Source organism: Lethenteron reissneri, chromosome 56, assembly GCF_015708825.2.
Source record: "Lethenteron reissneri isolate LAM-NWPU_2019-01 chromosome 56, ASM1570882v1, whole genome shotgun sequence".
NCBI lineage: Eukaryota > Metazoa > Chordata > Hyperoartia > Petromyzontiformes > Petromyzontidae > Lethenteron > Lethenteron reissneri.
The window spans coordinates 921,045-947,372 of record NC_083834.1 but is presented as its reverse complement, the minus strand read 5'-3'; the positions used below and the strand labels follow the sequence as shown (position 1 = coordinate 947,372).

Genomic DNA, 26,328 nt, shown 5'->3' with positions numbered 1-26,328 from the left:
GTCATACCCGCCTGCCATCTTCGTGAAGGTTGAAGAGGTACCAAAGCAGCGCCGCCATCTTAGTAAGGTGTTGATCTGAGAGGGGTTTTTTGTTTGTTGGGGTGAGATCTCGTCAATATAATGTGTCGTTAAAACCGCTACCACCTGACACAGCCAATTAGTGAGCTTTGTTTAACATCGGTCGCGAACGCCTACTCGGGATGTCCAGATGATGTCCCAAAAACAACCAATCGTCGCCGTTCGCCACTCACCGCCGTAGACGTCACAACGGCACCTGTGCCGGGCCACGTGCAACTTTGAGGCCACGTGCTAAGTGTCGAAGGCTCGCTGCTGGCAGGAGCCTACGGCAGACCCAGCAGGTGCCATAGATCGACTGACCGAGACGACTGGCAGATGCACCAACTGTGCTCCCCACTGTGCCAACTTGCTGCGTTTTATCCGCCCGGCGTTCCGCTCGTTGTTGTGAGCGTCGCTCTGCCCCCGTTGTTGTTGGAGGGTGGCTGCCTCCAAAAGACCAGCAGCGTCCTTCACGAGCCTCCTTCATAAAGGCCGATCTTGGAAGCAGTCTTCGGCAAGTCCACTCCGCTCCACATCCTCCAGTACTGCATCAGCCCATCTCTTCCCCAGCCCATGCCATTCACGAACTCACTCACCCAGCAGTCCATCTCTTCTCCAGCCCATGCCGCGCCCGTTTAGCCCCCTTCTATCCGGCTTAACAGAAGCTGATTGGGTTAGGCATGCGGGCTACATGACCCAGCTGACACATAAAGGCAAAGATTCCCTCGTATAGCCTTAACAGACTGTTGGGGCAAGTGTTGTTAGCGAGCACCTATTAAGGCCGATACAATACGCATGGGGGTGGGTGGCCAGCACCACGTCTGACCGCCTTTGTCTCCCCAGTGGCGATGTTTACACCGCACCAGATACTCTTTTCAGGCTGAGTCGACCTCTGGGAGACCCAGAACCGGTTCAGATAATCGTCACTGGTGTTGGCCGTGAGCGAGAATCGAACTCGTGTTGCCGGGCTCGTAGCGTGGTACGCTACCCGCTACACTACTGCTCCCCACTGCACACATACGAGGAGCGGGGAGGCAGGAGCAGGCACACGCTGGTGAGAAGCCAGAGCCAACCCCCCCCACCCCCAAGCTCTGCAGTCCTCTATAGATTAAGTTGTTATTGGCCAACCAATGAGAGTGTATACGTGGGAGGAAACCGGGGCACTCAGAGAAAACCCACGCGTGCGAAGGGGCAACACTCGATCCCACACAGATGGTGGAACAGGTGGAGTCCAAATTTGTGCTGTCCCAACTTCTGGCGATCCCAGGGTATAAGTTCTTTCTCGACGCCCACCCACGGGAAGAAAGTAGGAACAAATGAAGTTTAGTTTAACACGTAAGCTTTCACGACCAATATTATTCATAATACATAATTTTTTGGGTTAGATAAATGTGTTGTAACCCTCCATCGCCCGACACAGCCAGTAAGGTTTGTCACGTAAATAAAACGTGCCGATTAGTTACGACTTCAGCCCACCGGTGTGTTGGAGAGCACATCCACAACATTTGCAATTTGAGTACGACGTTTCAAGTTTATGTATTAGGTATAGCCCTGTAAGCCATTCGGCTCTTGAATCGGGTGTAACCGCAACAAAAAAAGAACATGAACAAGAAAACATCTTAAAGTGACTATGTACAAACAGAAAATCCAAGAAAAGACAGCTAAATATTGCAGAAAAAGCACCGTACACCAACACTATGTGCAAAAATCCCAGTGGGATGCAAGTCAAACAACAACAACCACAAGACAACTTAGATTAAGGCCATCAGTCTAGCTCTGTACTACAACAAACAAACATGACCAAACAAAAAACTTTTCGAAAATCACCAAAAAAAAGCCATAAAAGCAATGAAACAGTGATCATAGGAACTGTCGCTGGTAATTACGTTCCGATGGGGTTTAGTCCACATGCCGCTGTAGCGCCTTCTCCGCGCGAGCCAGGGAACGGCTCCCCCCCAGCCCCTCGACGCCCACGCACGGGGATGGAGTTGCACGCCATCCGCGCGTGGTCCACCAACCCTTCGCGGCAGCGTCCACAGCGCCGGGCGCCAGGCCGGCCCAAGCGCATCGCAGCCACCAGCGCCTCCCGGCTCCAGCAGAGGGCAGCCCGTCCCTTCCGTTCACTGGACTCTAGCGTTGTTGTTCAACAAGAACCCGTAACTGGTTTCCGTAAGAGTTTTTTTTCGGGGGGGGGGGGGGGGTTAGATCGCATAAATAGAAATGTTTCGTTAAACCTGCCACCACCACTCGACACAGCTAATTAGTAAGGTTTTTCACGGAAACAAAACGTGGCAATTAGTGACTGGAGAGTAAAAACATTTTGACAATTCGACGTTTCGCCAGTAATTACGACCAGCCTCATCAGGCGGCAGCCAGAATTGTGGAGACATCCTCCTCCTGTTTCTTAAACAGAGGCGCTAAATGCGATGTCACCACCTGTGAGCCAATCAGGTGGTCGCTAAAGATTTGCGAACCGGTTACCAGTTTCGACGAGTCCAGAACCGGTAACCGTTTGCAGTGGAATGTTTTCTAAATGAGGGGGGGCCCGTCCATCGAGGCGAAGGAGGCGGTCGCCTCGGGCGCCAAGTTAAGTGGGGCGCCAAACTCGAGGGGAAAATTACAAATTAAAATACAAATAAAATAACGAAGTCGTCATTATTTCAATTCAATCTTGGCTTGAAGCTTTCGTGACTGCAGGAATCCATTCTCTTTGGTTCTTTCGGTAAAGTCACGTGGGTAGAAAAAATAATAGCTCACGACGTTTCGATCGCCACACAGGCAAGCGTCTTCAGGTGTGAGAAGACGCTTGCCTGTGTGGCGATCGAAACGTCGTGAGCTATTGTTCTTTCTACCCACGTGACTTTACCAAAAGAACCAAAGAGTTTTATTTCAATTCCCGTGCGCAGACAGAGGGAATGTAAATTATAGTTAATATATTCTCGACATTGCTGAGAATGTATTGGTTGGACAGACGGACAAACCGAATAATTATGCCTCTGTTTAAAAAACAAATCCGCTTACAAAAACATTAAAACGGAAAATTGGGGGAAAATAATATTTCCAGTTTACCAAAAGTCTCATCCCAGATCTCCCCTTGGGGGTGGGGGCCCCGATTGCACGGCTCGCCTAGGGGGCGCCTGTTGCTGGCAGCTCGTCCATTGCCGCGTGCGGACAAACCGCACGCGGCACGAGGCGCCGCTCAAGGTGCCGGCGTTGCAACAATCGCGTCCTTTGAACGCGCGCCACCGCTGGCCGCCACGGGAGGGAATGATGTCCGTGGGATACGATTTGGCCTTTTGAAGAGGCGGCGGCGGCAGTGGCCACACTTTACCCCACCACACGTGAACTGCCGGTCGTAGACTTCACTGCGGCGAACCCACGTCCACTGCTGCTGGCGGGCAGAGGCAGTTGCGGGGGAGGAAGGGGGATTTGGGAAACTCGCCCCCGCCCCCCATTGTTTCAAATTAAACTCAAACTAGGAATGTGTGTTTGACCAGGGTAAGGCCCACCGCGTGATGTCGCTCTTTGTCAGAAGCGAGCTGGCTATCACAAATGAGAGCTCATCTTTATATTCTAAGGTTTTCGCTAAAGTCACGTAGGTAAAAAAATTAAATAAATAAAAGTATTTTATTTTTATTTAACTTTTATTAATTTTATTTTTTTACCTACGTGACTTTACCGAAAACCTTAGAATATGAATCCTTGCAGTCACGAAAGCTTCAAATCTAGAATGCGAGCTCATCGTCGTGTGGACATGTGCGGCAGCAGCCAGCTGCACTCGACACGCACGTTCGTTCTACACGTGGAGGCAGAAACCAAACGGATGCCATGCCGCCAGACGGAATCGCGACCGCGTCCGCTGGTCCGTTGCGACACCGCCCGGAGCTCCGCCAGTTTGGTGACGGCTGCTGCTGCTGCGACTCTCATCCAGACAGCCCAACGCTCTCGTGTCTTAAAGCACCCAGATATTTCTAACTGTGCGGTAAAGAAAACGGTTCGAACCGGTTTCTACCGCTTTTCTCCACGTGGTAAGAGATCCGACTTTAAGAACCTGATCACACCCCCCCCCCCCCCCTCTGCCGCCCGCCTTCTATTTTTCACGGCTCATCATCAGACACGATCTCTCCACTGCTGGACGAAGGCCTGCCGCGAGGCGCCACTGCCACCTTCCACGACCCCGAGAACGATGAACCCGCCCAGGTGCTGCTCTCCACGCGAGCTGACTTCATCTGCGGCGTCTCCATCGGTGGGGGCTGGGCTAGGCTGGGCTAGGACGCGCTCCCTCCGTTGGCTGCCACTCGCACAAGTCTCGACCCACCGGGGAGCACCGGGCAGCCGCACCCGTCACGTGACACGCCTCTCTACGGGCGTCGTGTCCGTCTCAAGGCCTATTAATGCCTAATCGACATCGCTATCATCATCACCATCGCTATCATATTCGCCATCGCTATAATCATCATCATCACTATCATCATCGCCATCACCATCTCCATCATCATCATAGCCATCATCATCGCCATCATCATCATCGCCATCATCATCGCTATCATCATCGCCATCATCATCGCCATCATCGTCGCCATCGCTATCGTCATCATCGTCATTTTCATCGGTCAATGGAAACGAGGCAATACAAACGAGACAGGCCAATGGCATTGGCGAGTTGTGTGGTGAGTGTGATGATGGTGAGTTGTGTGGTGAGTATGATGATGATGAGTTGTGTAGTGAGTGTGATGATGATGAGTGTGATGATGGTGAGTTGTGTGGCGAGTGTGATGATGGTGAGTTGTGTGGTGAGTGTAATGATGGTGAGTTGTGTGGTGAGTGTGGTGATGGTGAGTTGTGTGGTGAGTGTGATGATGGTGAGTTGTGTGGTGAGTGTGATGATGGTGAGTTGTGTGGTGAGTGTGATGATGGTGAGTTGTGTGGTGAGTGTGGTGATGGTGAGTTGTGTGGTGAGTGTAATGATGGTGAGTTGTGTGGTGAGTGTGATGATGGTGAGTTGTGTGGTGAGTGTGATGATGGTGAGTTGTATGGTGAGTGTGGTGATGGTGAGTGTGATGATGGTGAGTTGTGTGGTGAGTGTGATGATGGTGAGTTGTGTGGTGAGTGTGATGATGGTGAGTTGTGTGGTGAGTGTGATGATGGTGGGTTGTGTGGTGAGTGTGGTGATGGTGAGTTGTGTGGTGAGTGTGATGATGGTGAGTTGTGTGGTGAGTGTGATGATGATGAGTTGTGTGGTGAGTGTGATGATGGTGAGTGTGTGGTGAGTGTGATGATGGTGAGTTGTGTGGTGAGTGTAATGATGGTGAGTTGTGTGGTGAGTGTAATGAGGTGAGTTGTGTGGTGAGTGTGATGATGGTGAGTTGTGTGGTGAGTGTGGTGATGGTGAGTTGTGTGGTGAGTGTGATGATGGTGAGTTGTGTGGTGAGTGTGATGATGGTGAGTTGTGTGGTGAGTGTAATGATGGTGAATTGTGTGGTGAGTGTGATGATGGTGAGTTGTGTGGTGAGTGTGATGATGGTGAGTTGTGTGGTGAGTGTGATGATGGTGAGTTGTATGGTGAGTGTGGTGATGGTGAGTTGTGTGGTGAGTGTGATGATGGTGAGTTGTGTGGTGAGTGTAATGATGGTGAGTTGTGTGGTGAGTGTAATGATGGTGAGTTGTGTGGTGAGTGTGATGATGGTGAGTTGTGTGGTGAGTGTGGTGATGGTGAGTTGTGTGGTGAGTGTGATGATGGTGAGTTGTGTGGTGAGTGTGATGATGGTGAGTTGTGTGGTGAGTGTAATGATGGTGAATTGTGTGGTGAGTGTGGTGATGGTGAGTTGTGTGGTGAGTGTGATGATGGTGAGTTGTGTGGTGAGTGTGATGATGGTGAGTTGTGTGGTGAGTGTGATGATGGTGAGTTGTATGGTGAGTGTGGTGATGGTTAGTTGTGTGGTGAGTGTGATGATGGTGAGTTGTGTGGTGAGTGTGATGATGGTGAGTTGTGTGGTGAGTGTGATGATGGTGAGTTGTGTGGTGAGTGTGGTGATGGTGAGTTGTGTGGTGAGTGTGATGATGGTGAGTTGTGTGGTGAGTGTAATGATGGTGAGTTGTGTGGTGAGTGTGATGATGGTGAGTTGTGTGGTGAGTGTAATGATGGTGAATTGTGTGGTGAGTGTGATGATGGTGAGTTGTGTGGTGAGTGTGATGATGGTGAGTTGTGTGGTGAGTGTAATGATGGTGAGTTGTGTGGTGAGTGTAATGATGGTGAGTTGTGTGGTGAGTGTGATGATGGTGAGTTGTGTGGTGAGTGTGATGATGGTGAGTTGTGTGGTGAGTGTGATGATGGTGAGTTGTGTGGTGAGTGTGATAATGGTGAGTTGTGTGGTGAGTGTGGTGATGGTGAGTTGTGTGGTGAGTGTGATGGTGAGTTGTGTGGTGAGTGTAATGATGGTGAGTTGTGTGGTGAGTGTGATGATGGTGAGTTGTGTGGTGAGTGTAATGATGGTGAGTTGTGTGGTGAGTGTAATGATGGTGAGTTGTGTGGTGAGTGTGATGATGGTGAGTTGTGTGGTGAGTGTGATGATGGTGAGTTGTGTGGTGAGTGTGATGATGGTGAGTTGTGTGGTGAGTGTGATAATGGTGAGTTGTGTGGTGAGTGTGGTGATGGTGAGTTGTGTGGTGAGTGTGATGGTGAGTTGTGTGGTGAGTGTAATGATGGTGAGTTGTGTGGTGAGTGTGATGATGGTGAGTTGTGTGATGAGTGTGATGGTGAGTTGTGTGGTGAGTGTAATGATGGTGAGTTGTGTGGTGAGTGTAATGATGGTGAGTTGTGTGGTGAGTGTGATGATGGTGAGTTGTGTGGTGAGTGTAATGATGGTGAATTGTGTGGTGAGTGTGATGATGGTGAGTTGTGTGGTGAGTGTGGTGATGGTGAGTTGTGTGGTGAGTGTGGTGATGGTGAGTTGTGTGGTGAGTGTGATGATGGTGAGTTGTGTGGTGAGTGTGGTGATGGTGAGTTGTGTGGTGAGTGTGATGATGGTGAGTTGTGTGGTGAGTGTAATGATGGTGAATTGTGTGGTGAGTGTGATGATGGTGAGTTGTGTGGTGAGTGTGATGATGGTGAGTTGTGTGGTGAGTGTGATGATGGTGAGTTGTATGGTGAGTGTGGTGATGGTGAGTTGTGTGGTGAGTGTGATGATGGTGAGTTGTGTGGTGAGTGTAATGATGGTGAGTTGTGTGGTGAGTGTAATGATGGTGAGTTGTGTGGTGAGTGTGATGATGGTGAGTTGTGTGGTGAGTGTGGTGATGGTGAGTTGTGTGGTGAGTGTGATGATGGTGAGTTGTGTGGTGAGTGTGATGATGGTGAGTTGTGTGGTGAGTGTAATGATGGTGAATTGTGTGGTGAGTGTGGTGATGGTGAGTTGTGTGGTGAGTGTGATGATGGTGAGTTGTGTGGTGAGTGTGATGATGGTGAGTTGTGTGGTGAGTGTGATGATGGTGAGTTGTATGGTGAGTGTGGTGATGGTTAGTTGTGTGGTGAGTGTGATGATGGTGAGTTGTGTGGTGAGTGTGATGATGGTGAGTTGTGTGGTGAGTGTGATGATGGTGAGTTGTGTGGTGAGTGTGGTGATGTGAGTTGTGTGGTGAGTGTGATGATGGTGAGTTGTGTGGTGAGTGTAATGATGGTGAGTTGTGTGGTGAGTGTGATGATGGTGAGTTGTGTGGTGAGTGTAATGATGGTGAATTGTGTGGTGAGTGTGATGATGGTGAGTTGTGTGGTGAGTGTGATGATGGTGAGTTGTGTGGTGAGTGTAATGATGGTGAGTTGTGTGGTGAGTGTAATGATGGTGAGTTGTGTGGTGAGTGTGATGATGGTGAGTTGTGTGGTGAGTGTGATGATGGTGAGTTGTGTGGTGAGTGTGATGATGGTGAGTTGTGTGGTGAGTGTGATGATGGTGAGTTGTGTGGTGAGTGTGGTGATGGTGAGTTGTGTGGTGAGTGTGATGGTGAGTTGTGTGGTGAGTGTAATGATGGTGAGTTGTGTGGTGAGTGTGATGATGGTGAGTTGTGTGATGAGTGTGATGGTGAGTTGTGTGGTGAGTGTAATGATGGTGAGTTGTGTGGTGAGTGTAATGATGGTGAGTTGTGTGGTGAGTGTGATGATGGTGAGTTGTGTGGTGAGTGTAATGATGGTGAATTGTGTGGTGAGTGTGATGATGGTGAGTTGTGTGGTGAGTGTGGTGATGGTGAGTTGTGTGGTGAGTGTGGTGATGGTGAGTTGTGTGGTGAGTGTGATGATGGTGAGTTGTGTGGTGAGTGTGGTGATGGTGAGTTGTGTGGTGAGTGTGATGATGGTGAGTTGTGTGGTGAGTGTGGTGATGGTGAGTTGTGTGGTGAGTGTGGTGATGGTGAGTTGTGTGGTGATGGTGAGTTGTGTGGTGAGTGTGGTGATGGTGAGTTGTGTGGTGAGTGTGAAGATGGTGAGTTGTGTGGTGAGTGTGATGATGGTGAGTTGTGTGGTGAGTGTGATGATGGTGAGTTGTGTGGTGAGTGTGGTGATGGTGAGTTGTGTGGTGAGTGTGATGATGGTGAGTTGTGTGGTGAGTGTGGTGATGGTGAGTTGTGTGGTGAGTGTGGTGATGGTGAGTTGTGTGGTGAGTGTGGTGATGGTGAGTTGTGTGGTGAGTGTGATGATGGTGAGTTGTGTGGTGAGTGTGATGATGGTGAGTTGTGTGGTGAGTGTGGTGATGGTGAGTTGTGTGGTGAATGTGGTGATGGTGAGTTGTGTGGTGAGTGTGGTGATGGTGAGTTGTGTGGTGAGTGTGATGTTGGTGAGTTGTGTGGTGAGTGTGGTGATGGTGAGTTGTGTGGTGAGTGTGGTGATGGTGAGTTGTGTGGTGAGTGTGATGATGATGAGTTGTGTGGTGATGGTGAGTTGTGTGGTGAGTTGTGTGGTGAGTGTGGTGATGGTGAGTTGTGTGGTGAGTGTGGTGATGCTGGGTTGTGTGGTGAGTGTGATGATGATGAGTTGTGTGGTGAGTGTGGTGATGGTGAGTTGTGTGGTGAGTGTGATGATGGTGAGTTGTGTGGTGAGTGTGGTGATGGTGAGTTGTGTGGTGAGTGTGATGATGGTGAGTTGTGTGGTGAGTGTGGTGATGGTGAGTTGTGTGGTGAGTGTGATGATGATGAGTTGTGTGGTGAGTGTGGTGATGGTGAGTTGTGTGGTGAGTGTGATGATGGTGAGTTGTGTGGTGAGTGTGATGATGGTGAGTTGTGTGGTGAGTGTGGTGATGGTGAGTTGTGTGGTGAGTGTGGTGATGGTGAGTTGTGTAGTGAGTGTGGTGATGGTGAGTTGTCTGGTGAGTGTGATGATGGTGAGTTGTGTGGCGAGTGTGATGATGGTGAGTGTGTGGTGAGTGTGATGGTGAGTTGTGTGGTGAGTGTGATGATGGTGAGTGTGTGGTGAGTGTGATGGTGAGTTGTGTGGTGAGTGTGATGATGGTGAGTGTGTGGTGAGTGTGATGATGGTGAGTTGTGTGGTGAGTGTGATGATGGTGAGTTGTGTAGTGAGTGTGGTAATGGTGAGTTGTGTGGTGAGTGTGATGATGGTGAGTTGTGTGGTGAGTGTGATGATGGTGAGTTGTGTGGTGAGTTGTGTGGTGAGTGTGATGATGGTGAGTGTGTGGTGAGTGTGATGATGGTGAGTTGTGTGATGAGTGTAATGATGGTGAGTTGTGTGGTGAGTGTGATGGTGAGTTGTGTGGTGAGTGTGATGATGGTGAGTGTGTGGTGAGTGTGGTGATGGTGAGTTGTGTGGTGAGTGTGATGATGGTGAGTTGTGTAGTGAGTGTGGTGATGGTGAGTTGTGTGGTGAGTGTGATGATGGTGAGTTGTGTGGTGAGTGTGATGATGATGAGTTGTGTGGTGAGTGTGGTGATGGTGAGTGTGTGGTGAGTGTAATGATGAGTGTGTGGTGAGTGTGATGATGGTGAGTTGTGTGGTGAGTGTGGTGATGGTGAGTTGTGTGGTGAGTGTGATGGTGAGTTGTGTGGTGAGTGTGATGATGGTGAATTGTGTGGTGAGTGTAATGATGGTGAGTTGTGTGGTGAGTGTGATGGTGAGTTGTGTGGTGAGTGTGATGGTGAGTTGTGTGGTGAGTGTGATGATGGTGAGTGTGTGGTAGTGTGATGATGGTGAGTTGTGTGGTGAGTGTGATGGTGAGTTGTGTGGTGAGTGTGATGGTGAGTGTGATGATGGTGAGTGTGTGGTGAGTGTGATGATGGTGAGTGTGTGGTGAGTGTGATGATGGTGAATTGTGCGGTGAGTGTGATGATGGTGAGTTGTGTGGTGAGTGTGATGATGGTGAGTGTGTGGTGAGTGTGGTGATGGTGAGTTGTGTGGTGAGTGTGATGATGGTGAGTGTGTGGTGAGTGTGGTGATGGTGAGTTGTGTGGTGAGTGTGATGATGGTGAGTGTGTGGTGAATGTAATGATGGTGAGTTGTGTGGTGAGTGTGATGATGGTGAGTGTGTGGTGAGTGTGATGATGGTGAGTTGTGTGGTGAATGTGATGATGGTGAGTTGTGTGGTGAGTGTAATGATGGTGAGTTGTGTGGTGAGTGTGATGGTGAGTTGTGTGGTGAGTGTGGTGATGGTGAGTTGTGTGGTGAGTGTAATGATGGTGAGTTGTGTGGTGAGTGTGATGATGGTGAGTTGTGTGGTGAGTGTGATGATGGTGAGTTGTGTGGTGAGTGTGGTGATGGTGAGTTGTGTTGTGAGTGTGGTGATGGTGAGTTGTGTGGTGAGTGTGATGATGGTGAGTGTGTGGTGAGTGTGATGATGGTGAGTTGTGTGGTGAGTGTGATGATGGTGAGTTGTGTGGTGAGTGTGATGATGGTGAGTTGTGTGGTGAGTGTGATGATGGTGAGTTGTGTGGTGAGTGTGATGGTGGTGAGTTGTGTGGCGAGTGTGATGATGGTGAGTTGTGTGGTGAGTGTGATGATGGTGAGTTGTATGGTGAGTGTGATGATGGTGAGTTGTGTGGTGAGTGTGATGATGGTGAGTTGTGTGGTGAGTGTGATGATGGTGAGTTGTGTGGTGAGTGTGATGGTGAGTTGTGTGGTGAGTGTGATGGTGAGTTGTGTGGTGAGTATGATGATGGTGAGTTGTGTGGTGAGTGTGATGATGGTGAGTTGTGTGGTGAGTGTGATGATGGTGAGTTGTGTGGTGAGTGTGATGATGGTGAGTGTGTGGTGAATGTAATGATGGTGAGTTGTGTGGTGAGTGTGATGATGGTGAGTGTGTGGTGAGTGTGATGATGGTGAGTTGTGTGGTGAATGTGATGATGGTGAGTTGTGTGGTGAGTGTAATGATGGTGAGTTGTGTGGTGAGTGTGATGGTGAGTTGTGTGGTGAGTGTGGTGATGGTGAGTTGTGTGGTGAGTGTAATGATGGTGAGTTGTGTGGTGAGTGTGATGGTGAGTTGTGTGGTGAGTGTGATGATGGTGAGTTGTGTGGTGAGTGTGGTGCTGGTGAGTTGTGTGGTGAGTGTGATGGTGAGTTGTGTGGTGAGTGTGATGATGGTGAGTTGTGTGGTGAGTGTGATGGTGAGTTGTGTGGTGAGTGTGGTGATGGTGAGTTGTGTGGTGAGTGTAATGATGGTGAGTTGTGTGGTGAGTGTGATGATGGTGAGTTGTGTGGTGAGTGTGATGATGGTGAGTTGTGTGGTGAGTGTGATGATGGTGAGTTGTCTGGTGAGTGTGATGATGGTGAGTTGTGTGGTGAGTGTAATGATGGTGAGTTGTGTGGTGAGTGTGATGATGGTGAGTTGTGTGGTGAGTGTAATGATGGTGAATTGTGTGGTGAGTGTGATGTTGGTGAGTTGTGTGGTGAGTGTAATGATGGTGAGTTGTGTGGTGAGTGTGGTGATGGTGAGTTGTGTGGTGAGTGTGATGATGGTGAGTTGTGTGGTGAGTGTGATGATGGTGAGTGTGTGGTGAGTGTGATGATGGTGAGTTGTGTGGTGAGTGTGATGATGGTGAGTTGTGTGGTGAGTGTGATGATGGTGAGTTGTGTGGTGAGTGTGATGGTGGTGAGTTGTGTGGCGAGTGTGATGATGGTGAGTTGTGTGGTGAGTGTGATGATGGTGAGTTGTGTGGTGAGTGTGATGATGGTGAGTTGTGTGGTGAGTGTGATGATGGTGAGTTGTGTGGTGAGTGTGATGATGGTGAGTTGTGTGGTGAGTGTGATGGTGAGTTGTGTGGTGAGTGTGATGGTGAGTTGTGTGGTGAGTATGATGGTGAGTTGTGTGGTGAGTGTGAGTATGGTGAGTTGTGTGGTGAGTGTGATGATGGTGAGTTGTGTGGTGAGTGTGATGATGGTGAGTTGTGTGGTGAGTGTGATGATGTTGAGTTGTGTGGTGAGTGTGATGGTGAGTTGTGTGGTGAGTGTGATGGTGGTGAGTTGTGTGGTGAGTGTGATGATGGTGAGTTGTGTGGTGAGTGTGATGATGGTGAGTTGTGTGGTGAGTGTGATGGTGAGTTGTGTGGTGAGTGTGATGGTGAGTTGTGTGGTGAGTGTGATGGTGGTGAGTTGTGTGGTGAGTGTGATGGTGAGTTGTGTGGTGAATGTGATGGTGGTGAGTTGTGTGGTGAGTGTGATGATGGTGAGTTGTGGTGAGTGAGGTGGTGAGTTGGTGGTGAGTGTGATGGTGGTGAGTTGTGTGGTGAGTGTGATGATGGTGAGTTGTGTGGTGAGTGTGATGATGGTGAGTTGTGTGGTGAGTGTGATGATGGTGAGTTGTGTGGTGAGTGTGATGATGGTGAGTTGTGTGGTGAGTGTGATGATGGTGAGTTGTGTGGTGAGTGTGATGGTGATGAGTTGTGTGGTGAGTGTGATGATGGTGAGTTGTGTAGTGAGATGATGGTGAGTGTGTGGTGAGTGTGTGGTGAGTGTGATGATGGTGCGTTGTGTGGTGAGTGTGATGATGGTGAGTTGTGTGGTGAGTTGTGTGGTGAGTTGTGTGGTGAGTGTGATGATGGTGAGTTGTGTAGTGAGATGATGGTGAGTTGTGTGGTGAGTTGTGTGGTGAGTTTGATGATGGTGAGTTGTGTGGTGAGTGTGATGATGGTGAGTTGTGTGGTGAGTGTGATGATGGTGAGTTGTGTGGTGAGTGTGATGATGGTGAGTTGTGTGGTGAGTGTGATGATGGTGAGTGTGTGGTGAGTGTGATGGTGAGTTGTGTGGTGAGTGTAAAGATGGTGAGTTGTGTGGTGAGTGTGATGGTGAGTTGTGTGGTGAGTGTAAAGATGGTGAGTTGTGTGGTGAGTGTGATGGTGAGTTGTGTGGTGAGTGTGATGATGGTGAGTTGTGTGGTGAGTGTGATGGTGGTGAGTTGTGTGGTGAGTGTGATGGTGAGTTGTGTGGTGAGTGTAATGATGGTGAGTTGTGTGGTGAGTGTGATGATGGTGAGTGTGTGGTGAGTGTGATGGTGGTGAGTTGTGTGGTGAGTGTGATGGTGAGTTGTGTGGTGAGTGTGATGGTGAGTTGTGTGGTGAGTATGATGATGGTGAGTTGTGTGGTGAGTGTGAGTATGGTGAGTTGTGTGGTGAGTGTGATGATGGTGAGTTGTGTGGTCAGTGTGATGATGGTGAGTTGTGTGGTGAGTGTGATGATGTTGAGTTGTGTGGTGAGTGTGATGGTGAGTTGTGTGGTGAGTGTGATGGTGGTGAGTTGTGTGGTGAGTGTGATGATGGTGAGTTGTGTGGTGAGTGTGATGGTGAGTTGTGTGGTGAGTGTGATGGTGAGTTGTGTGGTGAGTGTGATGGTGGCGAGTTGTGTGGTGAGTGTGATGGTGAGTTGTGTGGTGAATGTGATGGTGGTGAGTTGTGTGGTGAGTGTGATGATGGTGAGTTGTGTGGTGAGTGTGATGGTGGTGAGTTGTGTGGTGAGTGTGATGATGGTGAGTTGTGTGGTGAGTGTGATGATGGTGAGTTGTGTGGTGAGTGTGATGATGGTGAGTTGTGTGGTGAGTGTGATGATGGTGAGTTGTGTGGTGAGTGTGATGATGGTGAGTTGTGTGGTGAGTGTGATGATGGTGAGTTGTGTGGTGAGTGTGATGATGGTGAGTTGTGTGGTGAGTGTGATGGTGATGAGTTGTGTGGTGAGTGTGATGATGGTGAGTTGTGTAGTGAGATGATGGTGAGTGTGTGGTGAGTGTGTGGTGAGTGTGATGATGGTGCGTTGTGTGGTGAGTGTGATGATGGTGAGTTGTGTGGTGAGTTGTGTGGTGAGTTGTGTGGTGAGTGTGATGATGGTGAGTTGTGTAGTGAGATGATGGTGAGTTGTGTGGTGAGTTGTGTGGTGAGTTTGATGATGGTGAGTTGTGTGGTGAGTGTGATGATGGTGAGTTGTGTGGTGAGTGTGATGATGGTGAGTTGTGTGGTGAGTGTGATGATGGTGAGTTGTGTGGTGAGTGTGATGATGGTGAGTTGTGTGGTGAGTGTGATGATGGTGAGTTGTGTGGTGAGTGTGATGATGGTGAGTTGTGTGGTGAGTGTGATGATGGTGAGTTGTGTGGTGAGTGTGATGGTGATGAGTTGTGTGGTGAGTGTGATGATGGTGAGTTGTGTAGTGAGATGATGGTGAGTGTGTGGTGAGTGTGTGGTGAGTGTGATGATGGTGCGTTGTGTGGTGAGTGTGATGATGGTGAGTTGTGTGGTGAGTGTGTGGTGAGTTGTGTGGTGAGTGTGGTGAGTTGTGTGGTGAGATGATGGTGAGTTGTGTGGTGAGTTGTGTGGTGAGTTTGATGATGGTGAGTTGTGTGGTGAGTGTGATGATGGTGAGTTGTGTGGTGAGTGTGATGATGGTGAGTTGTGTGGTGAGTGTGATGATGGTGAGTTGTGTGGTGAGTGTGATGATGGTGAGTGTGTGGTGAGTGTGATGGTGAGTTGTGTGGTGAGTGTAAAGATGGTGAGTTGTGTGGTGAGTGTGATGGTGAGTTGTGTGGTGAGTGTAAAGATGGTGAGTTGTGTGGTGAGTGTGATGGTGAGTTGTGTGGTGAGTGTGATGATGGTGAGTTGTGTGGTGAGTGTGATGGTGGTGAGTTGTGTGGTGAGTGTGATGGTGAGTTGTGTGGTGAGTGTAATGATGGTGAGTTGTGTGGTGAGTGTGATGATGGTGAGTTGTGTGGTGAGTGTGATGGTGGTGAGTTGTGTGGTGAGTGTGATGGTGAGTTGTGTGGTGAGTGTGATGGTGAGTTGTGTGGTGAGTATGATGATGGTGAGTTGTGTGGTGAGTGTGAGTATGGTGAGTTGTGTGGTGAGTGTGATGATGGTGAGTTGTGTGGTGAGTGTGATGATGGTGAGTTGTGTGGTGAGTGTGATGATGGTGAGTTGTGTGGTGAGTGTGATGGTGAGTTGTGTGGTGAGTGTGATGGTGGTGAGTTGTGTGGTGAGTGTGATGATGGTGAGTTGTGTGGTGAGTGTGATGGTGAGTTGTGTGGTGAGTGTGATGGTGAGTTGTGTGGTGAGTGTGATGGTGGCGAGTTGTGTGGTGAGTGTGATGGTGAGTTGTGTGGTGAATGTGATGGTGGTGAGTTGTGTGGTGAGTGTGATGATGGTGAGTTGTGTGGTGAGTGTGATGGTGGTGGGTTGTTGGTGAGTGTGATGATGGTGAGTTGTGTGGTGAGTGTGATGATGGTGAGTTGTGTGGTGAGTGTGATGATGGTGAGTTGTGTGGTGAGTGTGATGATGGTGAGTTGTGTGGTGAGTGTGATGATGGTGAGTTGTGTGGTGAGTGTGATGATGGTGAGTTGTGTGGTGAGTGTGATGGTGATGAGTTGTGTGGTGAGTGTGATGATGGTGAGTTGTGTAGTGAGATGATGGTGAGTGTGTGGTGAGTGTGTGGTGAGTGTGATGATGGTGCGTTGTGTGGTGAGTGTGATGATGGTGAGTTGTGTGGTGAGTTGTGTGGTGAGTTGTGTGGTGAGTGTGATGATGGTGAGTTGTGTAGTGAGATGATGGTGAGTTGTGTGGTGAGTTGTGTGGTGAGTTTGATGATGGTGAGTTGTGTGGTGAGTGTGATGATGGTGAGTTGTGTGGTGAGTGTGATGATGGTGAGTTGTGTGGTGAGTGTGATGATGGTGAGTTGTGTGGTGAGTGTGATGATGGTGAGTGTGTGGTGAGTGTGATGGTGAGTTGTGTGGTGAGTGTAAAGATGGTGAGTTGTGTGGTGAGTGTGATGGTGAGTTGTGTGGTGAGTGTGATGATGGTGAGTTGTGTGGTGAGTGTGATGGTGGTGAGTTGTGTGGTGAGTGTGATGGTGAGTTGTGTGGTGAGTGTAATGATGGTGAGTTGTGTGGTGAGTGTGATGATGGTGAGTTGTGTGGTGAGTGTGATGGTGGTGAGTTGTGTGGTGAATGTGATGATGGTGAGTTGTGTGGTGAGTGTGGTGATGGTGAGTTGTGTGGTGAGTGTGATGATGGTTCGTTGTGTTTGGTAGTTGTGTGGTGAGTTGTGTGGTGAGTGTAATAACATCGTAATTGGCGAGATGCAGAGAGAGGCAGAAATAGGGAGGGAGAGACAGGAAGAGACAAGGGAGAGTCAAGGGAGTGACATGGAGAGGGAGGGGAGAGACGTGGAGAGAGACGAAGGAGACACCGAGAGAGGGACAGGGATAGACCGATGATTGAAGGTGAACAGACAGAGCTCTTGGCACACTCCCCATGTGTTCACATTCTCCCATCCTCCATGGCGATCTCTGTGAGTACACAAGCGATGCTCTGGGAGAGTAGAGCTCGTTGCTGGGTAGGTTTCTGTGCGACCTGTCACCTTATTTGTCGTGATGTCGGGACGGTTCATCCCCGCCATTCGTTGAATCATCCACCGCAGGCAGGCGAGCGCTTAGCTGCGACCACCCTCTCGTCCTTGCCTTTTAACTCGCAGCATGTCTGTTCATACCTCGGTCGCATTTTGTGCTCTTTGTCGTTGTATTCTGTAGGGTCCCGGCTCTGGGTTGCGCTGCCCTCTGTGAGCTCCGGGCGTCGTGAGCTCAAGAGCGGCACGCGCAAGTTCCCCTCCCGTTCACTGGGCGAGTGGCTCGCGCGTCTTGCCTCACCTGCTGGAGGAGGGTCTGGGGATGCCCCCCCCCCCCCCCCGGTGAGCATCGTTTATGTTGTGTCTAGGGGAACATTTTTTGTTTGTCATCGTGAAGAAGAAGATGATGATGATGACAAACCTTGACACGATGAAATTATACTCTTAGGTTTTTTCCGTAAAGTCACGTAGGTAAAAAAAAACTTAAGAACTTGTATCTTGGAATCTCTGCCTCACTTGATACAGTAAATCTAGCTGTGACGGTCCCACCTGATGACGGAGACTTGTGTTGCCTCCGAAACGTCGTGATTTATTATTTTTTTTTATTTCTATTATTAATTTTAGTAATTAAAAAAAACATCTTTTTTTCCTACGTGACTTTACCGAAAAAAACCTAAGAGTATGAATCCTTGCAGTCACGAAAGCTTCAAATCTAAGATGAGATTTTTCTGTTTCACAGAGCCCCCAGGTGACACAGAGCTTTCTGCAGCAGGTATTTTGCAAGTCGTTATCATCATGAGTATTGCTATTGCACCGGCTTACCCAGGAAAGCGTCACCGAGACTCTTATTCAGGAAGGTTCGACCGAGTTTCCGCAGAAGTTTCAGTTTCATTTATTTGGTAGAGCCCTGTGAGCCATTCGGCTCTTGAATCGAGGTGCAACCGCAACAAACAAAAACATGAACAAGAAAACATCTTAAAGTGACTATGCGCAAACAGAAAAATCCAGGAAAAAACTGCAAAAAAAAGGAAGTTGGGGAGGTTGGCGATATTGCCGCACATCCGATGAGCATGGTTGGCTACGGACGGTTCATCGAACAAGTTCATCGAACAAGTTCATCGAACACACAAACAAAGTAACAGGCGTCACCCATTCTGGCAAGAAGACGAAGAGACACCTATGACAATGCGTCTGCTTAATCACACGTGTGTGCGTGTGCAAACAAACATGCTTCGGTCATGTTGCATGCATTGGTCCTTGAAACGGATTTGCCTAGACCAGAGAGGGCCTCCATTATGGCGGGTAAAGTCTGTATCTGTAGCCATCACCTGCGTTGTGCTGGTGCACAAGCACATGGATGCATGCGGGTCATTGCTTTGAAGGTTTGATCCACCGATGTAATTATCAGTAAGCGGGCCCTCCCTTCGCTGCAGGCTCTCGGTGCGGTGCCGAGTGGTGGCTCACGCATCCCGCCAGTCTTCTTTCAGGGGTTACTCTCCTTCGATCACCTTTTCACGTTCTTTATTTATTTATTTCATATTTAATTATTTGTTAAGTCACCAAAGTTTTGTAATTCACCAAATAGTTGCTTGACTAATTTAACACGTAGGCTTTCGTGACCAATATTATTCATAATCAAGGTTTTTGGGTCAGATCGCGTTATTTATAAATGTGTCGTAACCCTCCACCACCCGACACGGCCAAACAGTAAAAAATGTGTCACGTTTTTTCAAAGGACAAAATAATTCACTTCTTTAGCCCACCGGTGTGCTGTAGAGAAAATCAACAGCATTTTTAAATTGAGTAGTACGACGTTTCGCTGATAATTACAATCAGCTTCATCGGGCAAGAATGGTGAAGCTCTCCTGTTGCTTCCGGTCTTAAATAGAGCAGCATCAGGGTGACGTCATCATTGTGCTTGACTCACCGCCCCATGCACTAGGCCCACAAGCTGGGCAGGTGTCACGTGACGAGGGAGTCGCATGAAACCTTTCCTGCCAGTATCAAAGTAGGTTTTAGCCTTTCTGGCAATAAAAAAACCAGTTGTGTTAAGATATTCAAACACCAAACAGAAACATTTTGCAAGGAAGCATGTCACTGCATTAACCACACGCACTTGTGGTGAACATGGACACAGCAACACGCTCTGGTAGTATATGACGATGCATTGTCTTTGAAACTGATTGGTCTACACCAGGGACAGCTTTCTTTAGGGCGCCTAGTCTCAACCAGTGTTAGACAACAGAGGACGCCAAAAGGCGACCAGCACAAAGACAATGCCACCATCAGGACATTGAGAGCTCGGGGTGAGCAGCTACATCATGGGACCTTCCTATAGTGAGGAGAAGTAGTATGGGTTCATCCTTCCTATAGTGAGGAGTAGTAGTATGGGTTCATCCTCCTATAGTGAGGAGAAGTAGTATGGGTTCATCCTTCCTATAGTGAGGAGTAGTAGTATGGGTTCATCCTCCCTATAGTGAGGAGAAGTAGTATGGGTTCATCCTCCCTATAGTGAGGAGAAGTAGTATGGGTTCATCCTTCCTATAGTGAGAAGTAGTATGGGTTCATCCTTCCTATAGTGAGGAGAAGTAGTATGGGTTCATCCTCCCTATAGTGAGGAGAAGTAGTCTGGGTTCATCCTCCCTATAGTGAGGAGAAGTAGTATGGGTTCATCCTTCCTATAGTGAGGAGACGTAGTATGGGTTCATCCTTCCTATAGTGAGGAGAAGTAGTCTGAGTTCATCCTTCCTATAGTGAGGAGACATAGTATGGGTTCATCCTCCCTATAGTGAGGAGAAGTAGTATGGGTTCATCCTCCCTATAGTAAGGAGACGTATTATGGGTTCATACGCCAACTTAGCCCCCGGCTGAGGAGGTGGAGGAAGTAGCTGGTATGGAGGCAAGTTGGAGAGAGAGGGAGAGACGGAGTAGGAGAGGCAAGGAGTGACAGGGAGAGAACACAGCGAAAGTGGGCATGGGAGGGTGAGAGATAATGAGAGATAGAGGGACAGGTCGAGAGCAGCGGCAAAGGAGGAGAGAGAGAGCGACGAGGATACGCAGGGACAGAGAGAAGCAAAGAACGATGGAGCGATAAAACATTAGGGGGGACATAGACATGGAGTAGGGGGAGAGGGGGTAGAGAGAAAGAGGGGGGGGGGTAGAGAGAGGGGGTAGAGAGAGGGGTAGAGAGAGAGAGGGGGTAGAGAGAGGGGGGTAGAGAGAGATGGGGGGTAGAGAGAGGGGGGAGAGAGAGAGGGGGTAGAGAGAGAGGGGGTAGAGAGAGAGGGGGTAGATAGAGAGGGGGTAGAGAGAGAGGGGGTAGAGAGAGAGGGGGTAGAGAGATGGGGGGGGGTAGAGAGATGGGGGGTAGAGAGAGGGGGTAGAGAGAGAGGGGGTAGATAGAGAGGGGGTAGAGAGAGAGGGGGTAGAGAGAGAGGGGGTAGAGAGGGGGGGGGTAGAGAGATGGGGGGTAGAGAGAGGGGGTAGAGAGAGAGGGGGTAGATAGAGAGGGGGTAGAGAGAGGGGAAAGGGGTAAGGAGAGCAGAGCGTGAAATCTTTTGTGAAATCTTTCACTTAAAAAAAGGGTGGGGGGGGGGGGTTACATAAAGCAAAGCATTAAAACAAACGAAATCACGAACGAAGCAAAGTGCCGACTACACCGAGCATCTTCTTGTTTCCTGTGATCGTGAACAAAAACCAGAGAGACGGGGAGAGAGGGGGAGCTGGTAGACTGGAGAGAGAGCGAGGAGAGGCAGGAAGGAGTGGAGGGAGATGGAGGGAGAGGAAGTGAGATGGAGAGATATCGGCGCAAGGCAGAGTGGAGAGCGATGGAGGGGCATGGAGAGAGAGGCAGCGGAGGAGGGAGAAGGTGGAGAGATGGGGAGAGATGGGGAGAGATGTGGAGGAGATGGGTGAGGAGATGGAGGGAGATTGAGACATGTGTATCTGTACAGGCACGGAGAGAAGGAGAGAGAGGGAGAGACGGAGGAAGGGGCAGGAGAGGCAGGGAGGAGTGGATAGAGATGGAGAGAGAGGCGTGTGGGGGAGGTGGAGGGAGAGACGGGGACATCGACGCAGAGAGGGGGAGTTGAGAGAGAGGAGGAGGACCTGGAGGAGGGAGAAGTGGACAGAGATGGATGGGGAGACGGGGGGTGGGGGGGTGGGGGGGGGCTCTGCGGGGTGGGGGGGGGCTCTGTGGAGTGCCTACAGGTGTTTGTGGGCGAGTCGAGTGCGACCAGCGGCTCATTACTCCCCATGGCAACTCCCCCGCGCCTATTGAGGCGATGACAGCGACCAGAGGCTACGGGTGCAATCACCCCCCCTGCGGCTCATTGTGCAGCCTCCTGAGGGGCACGGGAGGCGTGCGGGGGGAGTGGGGGGGGGGCAGAGTGGGGGGCGGAGTGGGGGGGGGAAGTGGGGGGGGGGAGTGGGGGGGCTCTCTGCTGGGGAGTGGAGAGCTCTCCTGCTGCACGCGGAGAGTTGCACACGCAGAGGCAAAGGCACAGACCGCCCGTGTAGCCTCAACCAGACCGTTGGGGCAAGTGCTGTTGGCGAGCGAATCCGAAGGCCGGCGCGGCGCACGAGGGCGATGTGAACACCACGGCCGGCCGCCTTTGTCTCCCCGGTCTGAAAGAAGCAGCGCCAAGGCGCAGCGGAGAGGACCCTGCAGAGGAGGAGACACCCCGCACCGACTGCTGGCAAGGAAACAAAGCAGACAATAGAGTTCCCTTCATGCACCCGTCTCTTCACGTGAGCAAGTGTCCTTTACTGCACCCCGTCAGCCACACGATCTTCCTTTTCTGGAAGTGCTTTGTTGCAGGAGCATTGGTTCAGTCCAAGTGTAATGATGGCCAACACACGTTCTTCAAGTAGTAAGAGCCTTTCATTTAGTGCCGGATTAAGCTAGTGCGGGGCCTGTAGCGTATGTTCTAAAGGGGCACAAAGTAAAAACACAAACACAAATGTTTAACTTGCATCGTAAAGTAATTGTATTTTTCATTTGCTATACAGCCGGATAATACGGCAAAGCGCTAACCTTAAACAGCCAGTCGTTCATAAAAGTTGAAGGCGGTATAGTACTATAGTAATAGAGCAAGTGCAGAATCACTGAACCGGAATTGATAGCTTGAAAGCATTTAGCGTGGGGCCCTTGAAAGTGCGGGACCCGTAGAATATGATACTTTTGCTACGAGGATAATCAGGCCCTGCCTTTATTGTCGACAGGAACACTGCCTTCAAGCACGAACTCAGTCTCCTCTCCAAACGTTCCCTCCCCTCATGCTTCCCCTTTTTACATCCTTTATATTAAGTTCGCTTGCTTGCGTGCTTGCGTGCTTGCTTGCTTGCTTACGACCGTGCAAACCTTTCGGTCGTTTTTTAACCCACTTCCCGTGATCCAATCGAGCTGACATTTTGCACACAGACTCGTTGTGCGAGACAATTAGTGTTCGTGAAAAAATTTTACACTGTTTAGGGAAAACAAATTAAATATTTAATTACCAATTGTTTAATACTGCAGAGAATCATCTGACCCATAGGTGGCAGCCATCTCAAGCCAGAGGACGAGAGGATTTAGAGTGAAAAACTTTGTTTTTACGGGTTATACTTATTATATCCCGCAGGCCCCCTTTCTCGAAGGTTCTCTGACCTACTTTCCTCAGCCACTCCTCGTCCCCGTTCTCTAAGGGTTCTCAACCGCGCTCCTGCCAGTCAATCTGTGTTTCCCGCTCTTTGCGTTTGTATCTGTCCTCCAATCCCTTCAATTCTGTCCCTCACCGCAAATGCCCTTCCAGGCCTCTCTGTACCTCCCCTTCCTATGGCATCCACCCCACGTGGTCTCTCCCAGATTTGGGGCACCAAACAGAGGCCTTGTTTCACTACCTGACTGCACGTTTTTGCACACACACTATACGCAGTCAGATAAGTTGTCTGTTTTGTTTTGGTCTTTACCCCCTTTCCCCTTAAAGAAAAAAAGCCGTCCCGCCTCGCACCAGGGAAGGGAATACCGAAGCACAACAGACCACAGGAAGCCCGAGGAGAAACCCACCAACATGAAAGTGATGACATCACAATGACATCACGTGTTTGAGACTCATGTGAGCCGCTTGTGGTATGGCCTGGCAACAATGTCATTGTGTCCGACTTGGGCAATAAACAATTACATTAACAACCTTGACCGATTGTCTGTGTATCTGAGAATAAGCGATCGTGCGGCACGCGAACTACACACACCCCCACAGTTAAGCAACCCAACAACACAACAACACAACAACACAACAAGACTGCGGGAACGACGGGGTGCAACTATCACTTGCTTTGTCCAGGAACAGCGCGAGCGAACCCGTGTACATCTTGCACGGCTCCTCTTTGCCAGACCGACGTGCGCTGCAGGGCCCAGTGGTAAGCCGTCCTATGTCAGGCTCCGTCCTGGGGGCGGCATAGGAGCATGCACAGGTGACGTAGGCGCTGCAGGCGGCTGCTGCGGTGTGTCAGGTGAGTTCGATGGGTGATGATGAAGGTTTGAGGCGCGATGCAGCCGATTCACCTCGATGATTTCGACCGGGCCCTGCCATGGCCGGTGCAATTTAGGAGAGGTTCATAATGGGAACTGCGGGCAATGCAACCAAGTTTTGTCACCCACTGCCCAGGGACTTGTATGAACCCGTCGCAATGTATGTCGCTAGTTAGCGGCCTGTGCTTTCGCGGTGTTCGCCATTGACGCTGTCCGTGCTTCGAGCAATCGGTCGAGCGTCAACTGCAAGGACGCAGGCCGATCGGACACATCTGTCGGGGGCTTACTCAGCTGAGTCTCTATGGGAGGTTCAGGCTCACGGCCGTACTTGATATAGACGGGAGAAAATCCCGTGGAGGCATGTGGGGCCAGGCTATATGCTGCCAAGACCCCCGGAACATGGAGATCCCAATCGGTTTGCATCGTATCCACGGCTTGGCAGAGCATAGCTGTTGTGGTTCTATTCAGCCATTCCACCATACCATCTGTTTGAGGGTACGACGGGGAAGTGCAAACCTTCTTTGTGCCCAGCTCCTCGCACACCTCCCGTAGGAGTTTGATGAAAATGTAACGGGTTCCGGAGACACTTGTATTGTAATAAAGAAGTTACCTCTACAACACTCCAACAGTCATGATACTCTGTTAAAGCCTAGGTACACAGCCTAGGTACACAGCCTAGATACACTACTCTGGCTACGCTCTGGGGTCCTCCGGCTACAATTACCCTAGGGGAGGCTACCTGACCCGACCCAGCCAAGGTGCGGGTCTGGACTCTGGCTTCCTCGGAACTCGCCCTCACAAGGACGTAGAGCCGGGAGTGCCAGAGTCCCACCACTGGCCCTCACAGCGTCCCGTCCCTTACAAGGACAAGCGGGACGAGGGGGTCCAGGGTCCTAAGCTGGCTGGCTGGCGGGTCTTGAGCTGCGACTGGCCCCGATCCGCCAGGGAGCTGCCCTTTTATGCCTCGTCCCCAACGAGGGGTTGTGTGCGCCCCCAGATATCCCACAGAGCACACACAGCCCCCCCCCGTTGGTGGCGCCAAGGGGCTTAACTGTCTGGGGTGCCTGGGATCCTAGCGCCTGGCGCCGGGGGCTTATCTGTCTAGGGTCCCAGAGCTCCCAGCAGCCCCTCCCCTCTTATGGTACTACAAAAAAATGTGATCCCTGGTCGGTGAGGAGTTGCTCGGGAAGGCCTTTGTCCATCATATATCCGTGAAGGAACGCATCAGCAATTGATGTGGCCATTTTGTCAGGCAGCGGCCAGGCCATCTGCCACCTCAAAATACTCGACTCCCAAGAGGAGAAAAGGATTTTCTCTTGGTGAGCATGGGAAGGGCCTGATAATATTAAAGGTGACCATTTAGTTTATCCTGGACGATAATGGACTGCAAGGGAGGCTGTGACGTGTACACTCTGTGCAACCAGCAAACCAAATCATACACATCATCAGATATACGCGGCCAGTAATAATCACGTTTCAAAGTCAACAGCGTCTTGCGGCACCCTAGGTGCAATAGTTTGTTTGCATAAACCTCCCGCGTCAATCTGCCTCGCAGGGATGAGGGCACCACCACACATTGCCAGCGAGCGATCCCATCCCACCACATCAGCAACTCCTCGTACTGCACAAACTGAGACCCTACTGGGGAGGTTCACGCAGATTGGTCTGCATTTACCCAGCGGCGCAAGCCTAGCAGGCTGGCGTCATCGACTTGCGGCGGTCCGCACTCGATGTAAGTCAGACTTAACGCATCGTCCCTGCATGGTTCGTCTGCTGGCGGCACCGCAGGCTGTACCGATGCTACCGTCGCCGGCGCCTCCGTAACGGTAGGCTTGTATCGGCCAGGGCCCGATTCACACATACACGGGTCCTCGCTAGGTAACCGTGGTAACTTGTCAGCATTCCCATTCTTTAGGCTCTTCCGATGTATGACTTGGTAGTGCGCCAACTGGTCCGACGGCTAATCTATGTGCAAGGAGTACTGCAGGGTTGGCGTGATCGGTGTGAGCTGTGAGTTTTCTGTCATACAGGTAAGGCCTATATTGCTGCACAAGTGCAGGGTTGCAAGCAATTCCCGGCGAGCTCCACAATAACGCTGCTCTGCTGGCGAAAGAACGCGACTACCATAGGCAATGAAAACTTCAACCCCTATCCACTGATCACTGGCATCTGTGTCTAGGATGAAAGGCAGGAAGAAGTCTGGGTATGCCAGGAGCGGAGCTTATGTGAGAAGATTGCACAGCTTGACAAAAGCAATTTCCTCCTTAGCCCCCCATTGAAACTTTTGGTTCTTCGCCATTAACGTGTGCAAGGGCTTTGTGATTTTGTCAAATTGCAGGACAAACCATCGGTAATACGACGTGAAGCCAACGAAGCTACGTACATCACCCACCGATTTCAGGGTCGGCCAATTTCGCGCACATGCCCTCTTGTTGGGGTTCGTAGCAACACCCGACGCGCTCACAACGTGGCCCAGATATCGCACGGACGATTGCATTAGGTGACATTTAGACGGTTTCAGTTTCAGGTGTACCATGCGCACCCTGGACAATATCCATATAAATAAGGCAAGAGTCCCACTGCAATCCCACTAGGACCAAGTCCATCAACTTCTGGAACATAGCAGGCACCGTCTGAAGTCCCATCGAGAAACAGTTAAAACGCTAAAATCCTTGAGGTGTATGGAATGCCGTATTAGCCTGTGAGGACTCATCCAAGGGCAGTTACCAAAATCCCGATAACAAGTCCAGCATGGAATTTGTTTTGCTCCAGATAAGGCGTCTCAGGAGTCATCAATGCGCAGATATGCATCGGCTGGCGTAACCTTGTTAAGGCGACAAAAATCTGCGCAAAAATGCAGACTGCCATCCGGATTTTTAGCCAACATGAAAGGAGCCCCCCGAGGGCTAGTGGACGGGGAAATGATCTCCGCAGTGAGCGTGTCGTCCACTGCCTGCTGCA

The 26,328-nt window shown here is 50.3% G+C and overlaps 2 long non-coding RNA genes across 2 annotated transcripts; both read left to right on the top strand.

Annotated features, from left to right (window-relative positions):
* Positions 1–2: 2 nt before the first annotated feature.
* LOC133356940 (uncharacterized) lies at positions 3–17,175 on the top strand. The gene is made up of 3 exons (XR_009756917.1): positions 3–67; positions 4,172–4,303; positions 17,041–17,175. It is a non-coding gene; the product is annotated as an uncharacterized LOC133356940 (long non-coding RNA).
* A 419-nt stretch (positions 17,176–17,594) lies between these two features.
* On the top strand, positions 17,595–23,031 carry LOC133357051 (uncharacterized). The gene is made up of 3 exons (XR_009756925.1): positions 17,595–17,628; positions 21,490–21,605; positions 22,823–23,031. It is a non-coding gene; the product is annotated as an uncharacterized LOC133357051 (long non-coding RNA).
* Positions 23,032–26,328: the final 3,297 nt, after the last annotated feature.